Raw genomic sequence first — 15,041 nt, 5'->3', positions numbered from 1 at the left:
GTGGAGTTGCTTGAACAAACTCAGGAACTTATTGTACTATTCATCCCCTTGGTTATTCTTCAATCTAAAGGGATAAGGGATTCTTGGCTTGAAAGGTGGGGGTGCCACCTCCTTCTCTTTGCTTACCCCATCCTCAACCTCTATAACCTCAGGTGTGTGTTTACTGGGCCTCTCAATCGGAAGCCTAACTTTAACCTCATGACCACTTCTCAAAGTGATCGCCTTTACATGCTCTCTAGAGTTGGTTTCAGTATTACCCGACAAGTTTCCTTGTGGCATTTCCAATATAGACTTTGCAATTTTCCCCACTTGATTTTCAAGATTGTACAAAGAGGCGGTATGGTTGCGAAGTGTATCCTTGACTGATTGAAACCTTATATAGGATGATTGCACTAACCTAGTCAACGCCTTCTCCAAATTGGTCATTCGGGTCTCCAAACCTGAAACTCAGTTTTCCATGTTTGGGGCTTGTTGTTATTGGAAACCTGGTGGCCCCATGGTCTTTTGTGGACCTTGGTTGTTCAATGAAAAATTGGGATGATTCTTCCAACCCGGATTATAGGTGTTACTATATGGATTCCCTTGGTTGCTCATTGCATTACCCACAAAATTGACATTCTCAACCGAAGATGCATCACCAATAGAGATCGAGCAATCAGAGGGGGCATGTCTTCCACCACACCTTGTGCAAGTAGTCACAGCCGCCACTCTATTCGAAGTTAGAAGATCTAACTTCTTACGCAATGATTCCACTTGAGCCACCAATGAAGTTACTGCATCTATCTCATGGAGCACGGCTATCTTTTTCTTCTCCCTAGCATTCCATTGGTAGCTATTTAACCCCATTTCTTTAATTAATTGATGGGCCTCACCGGGGGTCATGCTACCTAAGGTACCTCCTGCTGTCGCATCCAAGAGTTGCCTTGCACTCGGATTCAACCCGTTGTAAAAGGTCTGAACAATCATCTACTCCAAGAAACCTTGTTGCGGGCACTTTCTCAGGAGCTCCTTGAACCTTTCCTATGTTTCAAATATAGACTCCAATTTTGACTGTACATAGGACGAGATCTCATTCCTAAGCTTCGTAGATTTTTCAGGAGGAAAATTACGGGCTAGAAAAGCTTCTACCATCTCCTCCCATGTGGTAATCGATTCTCTAGGTAATGAGTGTAGCCACTACTTCACTCTCCCTTTTAAGGAAAATGGAAAGGACCTCAACATGATGGCATCATCCATCACCCTGTTTATCTTAAGCATATCACACACCTCTAGAAAGTTCTCTATATGACTGTTTGAATCCTCATCGGCCAAACCATTGAACTGTGCGGATTACCACAACATGTGGATGAATGCCAGCTTTATCTTGAATTTCTGAGCTATAATCGGGGACGCACAATACTCGATTGTGTCCCCAATACTGAAGGTCTTAATTAATCGGATAATATCAGCTGTTGCTCATTCTGTTCTGCCGTGCTTTCAAATTCTTCTAATTCCAAATCAGATAGATTAGACAATTCTTGCACAGGTTATTTCCCTTTTCTTCTAAGTGTACATTTAAGCTCAGGATCTTCTTCAATTAATAGTGAGGGGTTCCCTCTGGTCATAACCTGGAGCTACACCAAAAAGAAAGAAAAGAAATCAGAACAGTAATAGAATAAGAAGAAATGAACTAGATTAAATGACTGAATAGCTAAGAAAGCAAAGTGCAAAGTAACTCCAAACGCCTACTCCCCGGCAATGGCGTCAAAAACTTGACAATGCCCTTGCGTATGTCCCACAAGTGCATGGTTTTGTTGAAGTAATCAAATCTCAGATGAGTGGGGTATCGTATCCACAAGGAGTAGGGAATAAAAACACTTAAATTGTTTCTTAATTAAGTGAAAGATGAATAGTGATATGTGTGACAAGATGTAAAATAACACAAAAGTAAAATAACAAGAAAGAGAGCACAAGTAAAGGAGAAGGTAAGGCAATCGATATAAATGGGCGACCCGAATATTGTTCCGCCTAGGACAATCATTTCAAGTGCAAGAGCCCTCTATTATACTTTCTAACTGATGCAATAATAAGTCATGGAGATCCTAAAATACATGGTCCCAAATCTAAGGTCAACCATGCCTAACTCTATACATGTCCCGGAGGAAAAATTGAATACCCTCTCAACCTCCCACTCATATAGAATTGCATTGAGTTCTAGGGAATCCAAATGATAAATCCTCTTCCTAAATGTAGATCTAACCCTTTAGTTCAGGTGGAAGGTCCCTAGCTATATTAAAGTCCTAGGTGTTAAAATCACTTCAACTCTTCACTCAATTGCACCCACAACTAAGCCCCAGCAGAAGGTCATCTTTTAGCCCATTCACTCTACAATGACAACAAAGAACTTGAGGAAATGGAGGTAGAATAAATCACACTGAAAGAGAAAGGGGACGCTCCCCTACCTCTCGATTCACCCTCTCAACCCTCTCCAATTTAGCTTTGTCTAACTCTCGTGGTGTGTTACTCACTCACAAGGGTTACCAACAAGAACTCTCAACCCTAGTGTCACTCTAACGGAGCATTCATATAATTAAGCATTCAAGATTGGAACTCAAATAAAACATCAATTAATTTAAAGCATAATAAAGTGATTCAATGAAATGAATACATCCTAGGGTTCACAAATACCCAAGTACCCACTAGGGGATTTAGCTCTCCATGGAGCTAAGTACAATCAATGAAATTAAATGTAAAAGCAAAGAATCCAGAGAAAACCCCCTCGATAGTGTTGACGATGGTCTTGTGGAGAGTACTCTAATCGTGTAAGGGTCCCTTTGTCCGGCTTATGATACACCTCACCGGATTGGTGCCGACGAAAGCTCTCCCACTAACCTTCGTCCAAGCAGAGCACGATCTCAGAGCCATAGAACCTCTCCAAATCCCTAGCCAATACCACTCAAAACCCTAGCCGCCGCCCTCCCTCAAGTTGGGGAAAAGATGGAGAAAAGAATGCTGATATTGGGGCTGATATCGGCTTTTAAAAGCTGGAATCGAGAATCCACAAGCCCATGTGGATGCCAGTGGGGAATTAACGCATGCTCGTGTGGATTCTCTATTTTTATTTCATTATGTCTCCTATTTTTTAGTTTTGAATCAAAAAACTATTCCTATGTTTTTTTGGGCAATGCCTCCTATTTTTGAATAAAATTCCTAATCCTATGTTTGCATTTTGAAATGTCTCTCATTTTTTAATCAAAACCCTAATCCCATGTTTTCTTTTTTGGAATATCTCCTATTTTTAATAAAAAAAATTAATCCTGTGTTTTCTTTTATCAATGTTTATGTTTTCTTTTAGGAATGTCTCCTATTTTTCAATCAAAACCCTATTCCTATATTTCTTTTCGGAATGTCTCCTATTTTTTTGTTCTGAATCAGGCCGTCACCCTATGTTTTCTTTTGAAAATATCTCCTATTTTTTTATTCAAAACCATAATCCTATTTTTCGTTTTTGGAATATCTCCTATTTTACGTTTTGAATGAAAACCTAATCCTATGTTTTTTTAGAATGTCTCCTATTTTTTTTTTTGAATCAAAACCCACATTCCATGTTTTCTTTTCGGAATGTTTTCTATTTTTTTATTCAAAACACTAATCCTAAGTTTTCTTTTTGGAATGTCTCTTATTTTTTTGTTTTTAAATCAAAACCCTAGTCGTATGTTTTCATTTCAAAATGTCTCCTACTTTCAATCAAAAACCTATTCCTACATTCTTTTTGGTAATGTCTCCCGTTTTTAAATGAAAACCCTAATCCTATGTTTTGTTTTCATAACGTCTCCTATTTTATGGTTTTCTATCAAAAACATAATCCTCTTTTTCTTTTGTGAATGTCTCCTACTTTTCAATCAAACACTAATTCCATATTTTCTCTTCGGAGTGTCTCCTATTTTTGAAATTTTGAATCAAAACCATAATCCGATGATTTCTTTCAAGAATGTCTCGTAATGTTTGGTTTTGAATCAAAACCATAATCGTATGATTTCTTTCCGGAATGTCTCCTATTTTTGGTTTTGAATCAAAACCCTTATCCAATGTTTTATTTTCGGAATGTTTCATATTTTTGAATAACAACCCTAGTCTTATATTTTCTTTATGTTATTTAAAAATAATTTTCACTTTTAAATCAAAACTCTAATTCTATGTTTTTTTTTGATGCTCTCCAATTTTTCAATCAAAATATTAATAATATGTATTTTATTTTTGGAATGTCTCCTATTTTTCGGTATTGAATAAAAAAACTAATCCCATGTTTTCTTTTTTAGAATTTCTCCTATTTTTGAATCAAACTATAATTCTATATTTGTTTTTTCAGAATGTCTCCTATTTTTCAATCAAAACTCTAATCCTATGTTTTCTCTTCAAAGTGTCTCATATTTTTCGGTTTGGAATGAAAACCCTAATCTAATGTTTTCTTTTCAAAATGTCTCCTATTTTTAGTTTTGTATCAAGACAATAATCAGTATGATTTCTTTCTGGAATGTCTTCTAATTTTTTGTTTTGAATGAAAACCATAATCCTATGTCTCATATTTTTCAATGAAAATCCCTAATCCTATGTTTTCTTTATGGAATGTCTCCTCAATCAAAAACCCTAGTCCTTTGTTTTTTCTTTTAATGTCTCCTATTTTTTGGATGAAATCCCTAATCATATGTTTTCTTTTTGGCATGTCTCATATTTAGGTAAAGCGCTAATCCGATGTTTTATTTTCTGAATCTGTCCTTTTTTTTTCTTTTGTTTTGAATTAAAAACCTAATCCTATGTTTCCTTGTCAGAATGTCTCCTACTTTTCAATAAAAACAATAATCCCATGTTTTTTTCTAATGTCATCTATTTTTTTATTTTTTAATCAAAACACTAATCCTACGTTTTCTCTTCTGAATGTCTTTTATTTTGGAATCAAAACCCTAACCTTGTGTTTTTTATTTTTGGAATTTCTCCTATTTTTTAGGTTTGAATCATAAGCCTTATCCTCAGTTTTCTTTTCAGAATGTCTCATAGTTTTTAACCACAATCATAATCCCATGTTTTCCTTTTGAAATGTCTCCTAATTTTTTCTTTTCAATCAAAGACATAATACTAAGTTTTCTTTTCGGAATGTCTTCTATTTCTGAATCAAAATACTAATCATGTGTTCTCTTTTCGGAATGTCTAATATTTTTTTGTTTTTAAATCAAGACATAAATGCTATGTTTGCTTTTCAGAATGTCTCATATTTTGGTTTTGAATTTTTTATTTCGGAATTCTCCTAGTTTTTTTGTTTTGAATTAAAACCCTAATCCTAGTTTTTCAATTCAGAATGTGACCTATTTTTAAATTAAAATCCTAATCATATGTTTCTTTTTGGAATTTCTACTATTTTTTATTTTAATTAAAACCCTAATATTATTTTTTTTTAAATGTTTCCTATTTTCTATTTTTCAATCAAAACCCTAATCCTTTGTTTTCTCTATGTAGTGTCCACTATTTTATGGCTCGAACCTCTAATCTTATCTTTCCTTTACGGAATGTCCCCTAATTTTGAGTTAAAGACCTAATCCGATGGTTTCTTTTCTGAATCTCTCCTATTTTTTGGTTTTGAATCAATAACCTAATCCGATGTTTCCTTTTCAGAATGTCTCCTATTTTTCAATAAATACCCTAATCCGATGTTTACTTTTTGTAATGTCTCTTATTTTTTTTATTTTTTAATCAAAACCCTAATCCAATGTTTTCTTTTCAGAATACCTCCTATTTTTGAATCAAAACCATAATCCTATGTTTTCGCTTTGGAATGTCTTCTAGTTTTGAATAAAAACCCTAATCCTATGTTTTTTTGGAATCGCACCTATTTTTTAGTTTTGAATCATAATCCTAATCTTAAGTTTTCTTTTTAAAATGTCTTATAATTTCTAACCAAAACTGTAATCATATGTTTTGATTCTCGAATGTCTCCTAATTTTTGCTTTTCAATCAAAAGCATAATTGTAAGTTTTCTTTTTAGAATGTCTTTTATTTTTGAATCAAAATAGTAATCTTTTATTTTCTTTTCGGAATGTGTCTTACTTTTTGATTTTGAATCAAAATCCAAATGCTATGTTTGCTTTCCGGAACGTCTCCTATTTTTAGTTTTGAACCTATGTTTTCTTATCGAAATGTCTCTTATTTTTTTATTTTAAATCAAAACCCTAATCCTATGTTTTCTTTTTGGAATGTCTCCTATTTCTTGATTTTTCAACCAAAACCCTAACGCTACATTTTCTTTTTGCAATGTTTCCATTTTTTTACTTTTCAATGAAAACCCTAATCCTATGTTTTCTTTATGAAATGTCTCCTATTTTTGGATCAACCCCTAATCCTATGTTTTCTTTTTGGAATGTCTTCTATTTTTAAGGTGAAGCCAGAATTTGACATTTTCTTTTCTGAATCTCCCTTTTTTTTGTTTTGAATCAAAAACCTCATCCTATGTTTCCTTTTTGGAATGTCTCCTATTTTTCAATGAAACCCCTAATAATATGTTTTCTTTTTGTAATGTCTCCTATTTTTTTGATTTTTATTTAAAGCCCTAGTCCTACTTTTTCTCTTCGGAATGTCTTTTATTTATGAATCAAAACTCTAATCCTGTGTTTTTTTGGAATGTCTCCTATTTTTCGGTTTTGAATCATAACCCTAATCCTAAGTTTTCTTTTTAGAATGTCTAATATTTTTTAAACACAATCATAATATTATGTTTTCTTTTTAGAATGCCTCCTAATCTTCGCTTTTCAATCAAAGATATAATAGTAAGTTTTCTTCTTGGAATGTCCTCTATTTTTAATCAAAACTCTAATCATATGTTCTCTTTTTGGAATTTCAAATTTTTTTTTGTTTTTGAGTCAAGACACAAATGCTATGTTTGCTTTTCGGAATATCACCTATTTTAGGTTTTGAATCTATCTTTTCATATAGAAATGTCTCCTATTTTTCTGTTTTGAACCAAAACCCTAATCCAAGATTTAATTTTCGGAATGTGTCCTATTTTTCTATCAAAACCCTAATCCTATGTTTCTTTTTGGAATGTTACCTTTTTTTTATTTTTCGATCAAAACCCTAATGCTACGCTTTCTTTTTAAAATGTCTCCTATTTTTGATTTTTCAATCAAAACCCTAATCCTATGTTTTCTAAATGGAATGTCTGCTATTTTTTGTATCAAACACCTAATCCTATATTTTATTTTCGGAATGTGTCCTATTATTGAGTTTAAGCCCTACTCAGATGTTTTCTTTTCTGAATATCTCCTATTTTTTTGTTTTGAATCAACAACCTAATCCAATGTTTCCTTTTCGGAATGTTTCCTAGTTTTCAATAAAACCCTAATCCAATGTTTTCTTTTTGTAATGTTTTCTATTTTTTTGATTTTTTAATCAAAATTATAATCCAATGTTTTCTTTTTAGAATGCCTCGAATTTTTGAATCAAAACCCTAATCCTATGTTTTTGCATCGGAATGTCTTCCATTTTTGAATCAAGCCTTAATACTGTGTTTTTTACCCCGAATGTCTCCTATTTTTTTGGTTTTCAATCATAAACCTAATCCTAAGTTTTCATTTTAGAATGTCTAATATTTTTTTTAAAAATTGTAATACTATGTTTTCTTTTCAGGATGTCTCCTACTTTTCACTTTTAAATAAAAAACATAATTATAAGTGTTTTTCAGAATGTCTTCTATTTTTGAATAAAAACAGTAATCTTTTGTTTTCTTTTTGGAATGTATATTATTTTTATTTTACAAATGCTATGTTTGTTTTCCGGAATGTCTCCTATTTTTAGTTTTGAACCTATGTTTCTTATTGAAGTGTCTCCTATTTTTGTGTTTTAAATCAAAACAATAATCCTATGTTTTCTTTTTTGAATGTCTCCTATTTTTAAATTTTTCAATCAAAATATTAACCCTACATTTTCGTTTTTGGAATGTCTCCTATTTTTTTGTTTTGAATCATATCCTTAATCCTATATTTTCTTTGGGAAATCTCTCCTATTTTTTAACCAAACCCTAATAATATCGTTTTCTTAAGTAATGTCTCCTAATTTTTTATTTTCAATAAAAAACATAATCCTCAGTTTTCTTTTCGGAATGTCTAATATTTTTTAATCCAAACTCTAATCCTATGTTTTCTTTTAGGAATGTCTCCTACTTTTCATTTTTAAATCAAAACCAAAATGATATGTTTGTTTTTTGTAATATCTTGTATTTTGGGCTTTGAACCTATGTTTTCTTTCCGGATTATCTAATATTTTTCTGTTTTGAATCAAAATCCTAATCCAATGTTTTCATTTTGAAATGTCTCCTACTTTTGAATGAAAACCCTAATGGTATGTTTTCTTTCTGAACATCTTCTACTTTTCAGTTTTGAATCAAAGCCCTAATAATATGTATTCCTTTCACAATGCCACATATTTTCAATCAAAATTTTAATCCTATATTTTCTTTTCTGAATGCCTCCATTTTTTCTATCAAAATCCTAATCTTTTGTTTTCTTTTCTGAATGTTTCCTATTTTTAGCATTAGAATCAAATCCGTAGTCCTATGTTTTATTTTTGGAATGTGTCGTATTTTTAAATAGAAACCCTAATCCTATCTTTTCTTTGAAGAGTGTCTAAAAGTTTTGGATCAACACTCAAATACTATGTTTTCTTTTAGGAATGTCTCCTATTTTTTGGTTTTGAAACAAAACCCTAATCCTTTATCTTTATTTTGGAATGTCTACTATTTTTCAATAAAAATCCTAATCCCATCTTTTCTATTTTGAGCATCTTCTATTTTTTTGTTTTTAATCAAAACCGAAATCCTATGTCTTCATTTCGTAATGTTTACTATTTTTCAATCAAAACCCTAATCCTATATTTTTTTTTGTCTCCTATTTTCTGATTTGTTAATCAAACACTAATCCAATGTTTTCTTTTGAGGATGTCATCTACTTTTGAATCAAAATCTTAATCCTATGTTTACTTTTCAGAATTTCTTCTATTTTCGAATCAAAATCCTAAATTTATGTTTTCTTTTCAGAATGTCTCCTATTTTTTTGTTTTTAATCATAACCCTAATACAATGTTTTCTTTTTGAAATTTCTCTGATTTTTTAACTGAAACCCTAGTCCTATGTTTTCATTCAAAAGTGAAAAATAGGACACATTTATTTTTAGAATGTCTCGTAATTTTGAATTAAAACACTATTCCTGTGATTTCTTTTTGGAATGTCTCCTATTTTTTAATCAAAACCTAATCCTATGTTTCCTTTGCCAAATGTCTCCTATTCATCAGTTTTGAATCAAAATTCTAAGCCTATGGTTTTTTTTTCGGAATGTGTAATATTTTTTAATCAAAACCCTAATTCTATGTTTTCTTTTTAGAATATCTCCTATTTTTCAATCAAAAACCTAATCCTACTTTTTTTTCGGAATATCTCTTATTTTTTAATCAAAACCCTAAATCTATGTTTTTGGAATGTCTCCTATTTTTCTATTTTGAATAAAAATCCTAATATTATGTTTTATTTTTAGAATATGTCCTACTTTTGAGTCAAAACCCAATAAAATGTTTTCTTTTCGGAATGTCTCCTACTTTTGAATCAAAACCCTAATCCTATATTTTCTTTTGGGATACCTTCTATTTTTTAATCAAAATCCTAATACTATGTTTTCTTTTAGGAATATTTCCTATTTTTCGGTTTTGAATCATAACCCTAATCATATGTTTTCAGTAATGTCACCTATTTTTTAACCAAAACCCTAATAATATATTTTCTTTTCTGAGTGTCTCCTAATTTTGTCTTTTTAATCATAAACATAATCCTATATTTTTCTTTCGGAATGTCTACTATTTTTGAATCAAACCCTAATGCTATATTTTCTTCTCCGAATGTCTCCTATTTTCATTTTTGAATCAAAACACAAATGCTCTGTTTGCTTTTTGGAATGTCTCCTATTTTGAGTTTTGAACCTATGATTTCTTTTTGGAATGTCACCTATTTTTTCTATTTTGAATCAAAAACCTAATCCTATATTTTCTATTCAGAATATCTCTTATTCTTGAATCAAAACCTAATGCTATGTTTTGTTTACGGAATGTAATCTATTTTTTGGTTTTGAATCAATACCCTAATCGTATGTCTTCCTTTCGTAATGTCTCCTATATTTCAATCAAAACCCTAATCCTATGTTTTCTTTTCGGAATGTCTCCTATTTTTCAATCAAAATCCTAATGTCTTTGATTTTTTGGTTTTGAATCAAGACCCTAATCCTATGTTTTCTTTTGAGAATGTCTCGTATTTTTTTTTATCAAAACCCTAATTCTATATTTTCCTTTTTAATATCTCCTAATTTTGGCTTTACAATCAAAAAACTAATCCTAAGTTCTCTTTTCGGAATGTCTTCTATTTTTCAATCAAAACCTTAATTTTATGTTTTATTTTCGGAATATCTCGTATTTTTTGGTTTTGAATCAAAACCCAAGTGCAATGCTTTCTTTTCGGAATGTCTCCTATTTTTCTTTTTTGAATCAAAACCATAATCCTATATTTTCTTTTTAAAATGTCTACTCCTTTTTTTATTTTAAATCAAATCACTAATCCTATTTTTTTTCTTTACAGAATGTCTCCTATTTTTCAATCAAAACCCTAATCCTATATTTTTTTTCGGAATGTCTCCTATTTTCAATCAAAACCATCATCCTATGTTTTCTTTTAGAATGTCTATTAATTTTTGCTTGTAAATCAAAAACCAATCCTAAGTTTCTTTTTCGAATGTCTTCAATTTTTTTGAATTAAAACCCTAATCTTATGTTTTCTTTTTGAATGTGTGCTATTTTTTTGCTTTTTGAATGAAAAACCTTAATCCGATGATTTCTTTTTCAAAAATGTCTCCTAATTTTTTTGCTTTTTCAATCCAAAAACATAGTCCTAAGTTTTCTTTTTGGAATGTCTTCTATTTTTTTAATCAAAACACTCATCCTATATTTTCTTTTCGTAATGTCTCCAATTTTTCTTTTTAAATCAAAACCCAAATGCTATTTTTGCTTTTCGGAATGTCTCCTATTTTCAGATTTCAAACTATCATTTCTTTTCGGAATGTCTCTTATGTTTCAGTTTAAATCAATATCCTACTCAAATGTTTACTTTTCAGAATATCTCCTATTATTTAATGAACACCATAATGCTTTGTTTTCTTTTTGGAACATCTTCTATTTTTCTGTTTGAATGAAAACCCTAATTATATGTCTTCCTTTCAGAATGTCACCAAATTTTCAATCAAAACACTAATACTATGTTTTCTTTTCATAATGTCTCCTATTTTTCAATCAAGACCCTATTCATAGGTTTTGAAAATTTCTCCTATTTTTCAATCAAAACCCTAATCCTATGTTTTTTTTGCGAAATGTCTCCTGTTTATCGGTTTTGAATCAAAATTCTAATTCTACGGTTTCATTTCGGAATGTCTCCTATTTTTGAATCAAAATCCTAATCTTATGTTTTCTTTTCGGAATGTCTCCTATTTATCGGTTTTGAATCAAAACAAAAATCCTCTGTTTGTATCTCAAAATGTCTCTGATTTTTGTTTTGGGACCTATGTTTTCTTTTCGGAATGTTTCCTACTTTTTTGTTTTGAATCAAAAAAACTAATCATGTGTTTCTTTTTCAGAATGTCTACTATTTTTCAATCAATACCCTAATCCTATGTTTTCTTTACTAAATGTCTTCTATTTTTGAATCAAAACCTTACTCCTAAGTTTTCTTTTCGAAATGTCTCCTATTTTTCACTTTTGAATGAAAACGCAAGTCCTATGTGTTCTTTTCCGAATGTCTCCTATTTTTCGGTTTTGAACCAATGTTTTTTTTGGAATGTCTCCTATTTTTGGGTTTGAATCAAAACCCAAATACTATGTTTTTTTTTCAAAATGTCTTCGATTTTTATTTTTTGATTCAAGAACCTAATTGATGAGCATAATTTATATCATGTTTTTCTTACTCCCAAGTCATACTTTTGCTTGCCTTTTAGCGCTTTTTGTATATATTCAATGCTGCTCTTGGTGTTTTTGTTCATGGTATAGGAAATTAGGGCTTAAAGCAATAAGGAGTGAATTCGAGGACAAAACAAGCAAGAAATGAAGAATTTTTCTAAGTGTCCAAGCCAAGCACGAGCAAAGCAATTTTGTGCTTTGTCACCGTGAATATCACTGTCTAAAGTTGCTTTAGTAGCTGAACAAGAAAGGGTTCCTCTGGAGTCATAGCACCATATGCTCACAAGGGAAGCATGCCCAGATGCTTCTTGCACGGTCCTGATCAAGCAAAGCACGGGTGAAGCATGATTGCTCTTCCTCCCCATGAATATCCCTGGTTAATACTTGGAGAATATCAAAGAAGGATGGTGAGACCGTGTCAAGCCAGAAAACACCCTTTTTAATTCTAGCTTCTAGGGTTTCTCATCTTTTTGTTTGGGGATTTTTCTTCTCCACGGGAGAATATTGATGAGGATGAAGATCAAGCTTCACCGCACCGCCTAAGGGGACCAAGGTCGAGTTGGAGGCTCAAAGGAAGTGGAGCGAGCTCAACCATGAAGCTCTAAAAACACATTTGAGAGGAGGGATGGTAAGAGGAGATCATGATTTCTTCCCTTAGTTCTTTCTTTTTGTTCTTCTCATTTGTATCAAATTATGAGGGGCTAATTGTTTCACGATGCCCGAGAAGTTGGACTATGTTGATTATTGATACTTTTGAAATAATTTCTTTCTTTTACCTATGGAGTTTTAATGCATTCTTGAATTTTTCATGTGTTTGCATAATATGATGTTCTTGATTTGCATAGTTGCAATTACCTCGTGTAGTTGCAAAACTTGTTGTGTATGAAACCCATAGCTTTTGAGCACTCACAAGGATATTAAAATATCCGTGGTAGGAATTAGATTCAAGTCGATTATCTCGAACACATGGGAATCGTCCGGGGCATTGTTCTCTTGTTACTGAAAAAAATCGATGCTAGTCTACCCATTGATTCCACTTTTTATCTTGGTTTTCCTTTGCCATCTTTTTGTAATTCTTCAACCAACTCTGCGATTTGGTAGACATTGGAAGAGTAATTAGTATTAGAAGTCCAGTCTTTGTGTTTTGACGACTCTATCCCTCACAGGTTACCACTGTATTACTTGTAACGATCCATGCACTTGCGGAGAGTGCATCACTAACCCTATGTATTCCTTTTGGAATGTCTACTAGTTTTGAATCAAAAAGCTCATCCTATATTTTTTTTTCAGAATATCACCTATTTTTTTATTTTTTTGAATCAAAACCCTAGCCCTATGTTTTCTTTTTGGAATGTCTCCTATTTTGAATCAAAGCTCTAATCTGATATTTTCTTTTCAGAATGTCTCTATTTTTTGCATTATAATTAATACCCTAATCCCGTCTATTATTTATGGAATATCTCCTATTTTTGAATAAACAAATCCTATGTCTTTTTTAGAATGTCTAAGATTTTACAATCAAAACCCTAATCCAATATGGAATGTGTCCTACTTTTCGGTTTTGAATCAAAACCCTAATCCTATGATGTTAATGTCTCCTACTTTTCATTTTCCAAACAAAATTCCTACACCTATATATTTTTTTCGGAATGTCTTTAATTTTTTAGTCAAAAACCTAATTCTATATTTTTTTTTGGGAATGGCTCCTTTTTTTAATCAAAATCATAATCCTATGTTTTCTTTTCAGAATGTCTCCTATTTTTCACTCAAACCACTAATAGTATGTTTTATCTTAAGAATGTCTCCCATTTATTGGTCTTGAATCAAAATCGTAATCCTAGTTTTCTTTTCTCAATGTCTCATATTTTTTAATCAAACCCAAATCATGTATTTTTTTTTTTGGAATGTCTCCTATTTAATTGTTTTCAGTAAAAGTCCTATTCCTACGTTTTTCTTTTTCGAATGTCTTCTATTTTTTTGAATCAAAAACTCTAATCATATGTTTTTCTCTTGGAATGTCACCTATTTTATAATTAAAATCCCAATTCTATTTTATTATTTCAGAATGTCTCCTATTTTTCAATCAAAACCCTAATAATATGTTTTCTTTTCGGAATGTGTCCTATTTTTTGGTTTTGAATCAAAACTCTAATTCTATGTTTTCCATTACTAATGTCTCTTATTTTTAAATCTTAACCATGATTCTATGTTTTCTTTTTGGAATGTATCCAATTTTTTTATCAAAAGCCTAATCGTATGTTTTTTCTTTATGTAATGACTCAAATTTTAATCAAAACCCTAATCAAATGTTTTCTTTTTGGAATATCTCGTAATTTTCTCTTTTCAATCAAAGACATAATCCTAAGGTTTGTTTTCAGAAGTCTTCTATTTTTTAATCAAAACCATACTTCTATGTTGTTTTTTTTGGAATGTCTCCTATTTTTCATTTTGAACAATATTTCTTTCGGAATGTCTATTAGTTTTGATTTTGAATCAAAATACTAATCCTATATTTTGTTTTAGGAATGTTTCAATTTTTTGAATGAAAACCCTAATCCTATGTTTTCTTTTTGGAACATGTTCTATTTTTTAGTTTTGAATCAAAACCCAAACCATATGTCTTCATTACTGAATCTCACCTATTTTTCAATCAAAAGTCTATTCCTATGTTTTTCTTTTTGGGATGTCTACTATTTTTAAATTTTCAAAAAAACCCTAATCCAAATTTTTTTCTTTAAGGAATGTCTCCTATTTTTGGACTAAAACCAAAACTCTATGTTTTCTTTTCGGAATGTGTACTAGTTATGAACCCAATGTTTTCTTTTTTAGAATGTCTCCTATATTTCCCATTCGAATAAAAACCGTAATCCTATGTTTTATGTTTTGAATGTCTAGTATTTTTCCATTAAAACCCTAATCAATGTTTTTTTTTCAGATTGTCTTCTATTTTTCGATTTTTCAATCAAAACCATAATCCAATGTCTTCCTTTCGGAAAGTCTCCTACTATTTAATTAAAACACTAGTTCTACATTTT

At 31.0% G+C, this 15,041-nt stretch overlaps 1 protein-coding gene and 1 non-coding gene across 2 annotated transcripts in view; one reads left to right on the top strand and one right to left on the bottom strand.

Annotated features, from left to right (window-relative positions):
- The window catches only part of LOC120253788, a 71,789-nt gene that overhangs the window by 32,116 nt on the left and 24,632 nt on the right, over nt 1-15,041 (bottom strand). The gene's annotated exons all lie outside the window — the stretch shown is intronic.
- Nucleotides 977-1,083, top strand: LOC120253789. The gene has a single exon (XR_005534420.1). It is a non-coding gene; the product is annotated as a small nucleolar RNA R71 (small nucleolar RNA).

This window comes from Dioscorea cayenensis, unplaced genomic scaffold, assembly GCF_009730915.1.
Source record: "Dioscorea cayenensis subsp. rotundata cultivar TDr96_F1 unplaced genomic scaffold, TDr96_F1_v2_PseudoChromosome.rev07_lg8_w22 25.fasta BLBR01000210.1, whole genome shotgun sequence".
Lineage (NCBI taxonomy): Eukaryota > Viridiplantae > Streptophyta > Magnoliopsida > Dioscoreales > Dioscoreaceae > Dioscorea > Dioscorea cayenensis.
The sequence above is the reverse complement of the archived record's forward strand: the minus strand, read 5'-3'. Positions and strand labels throughout refer to the sequence as shown.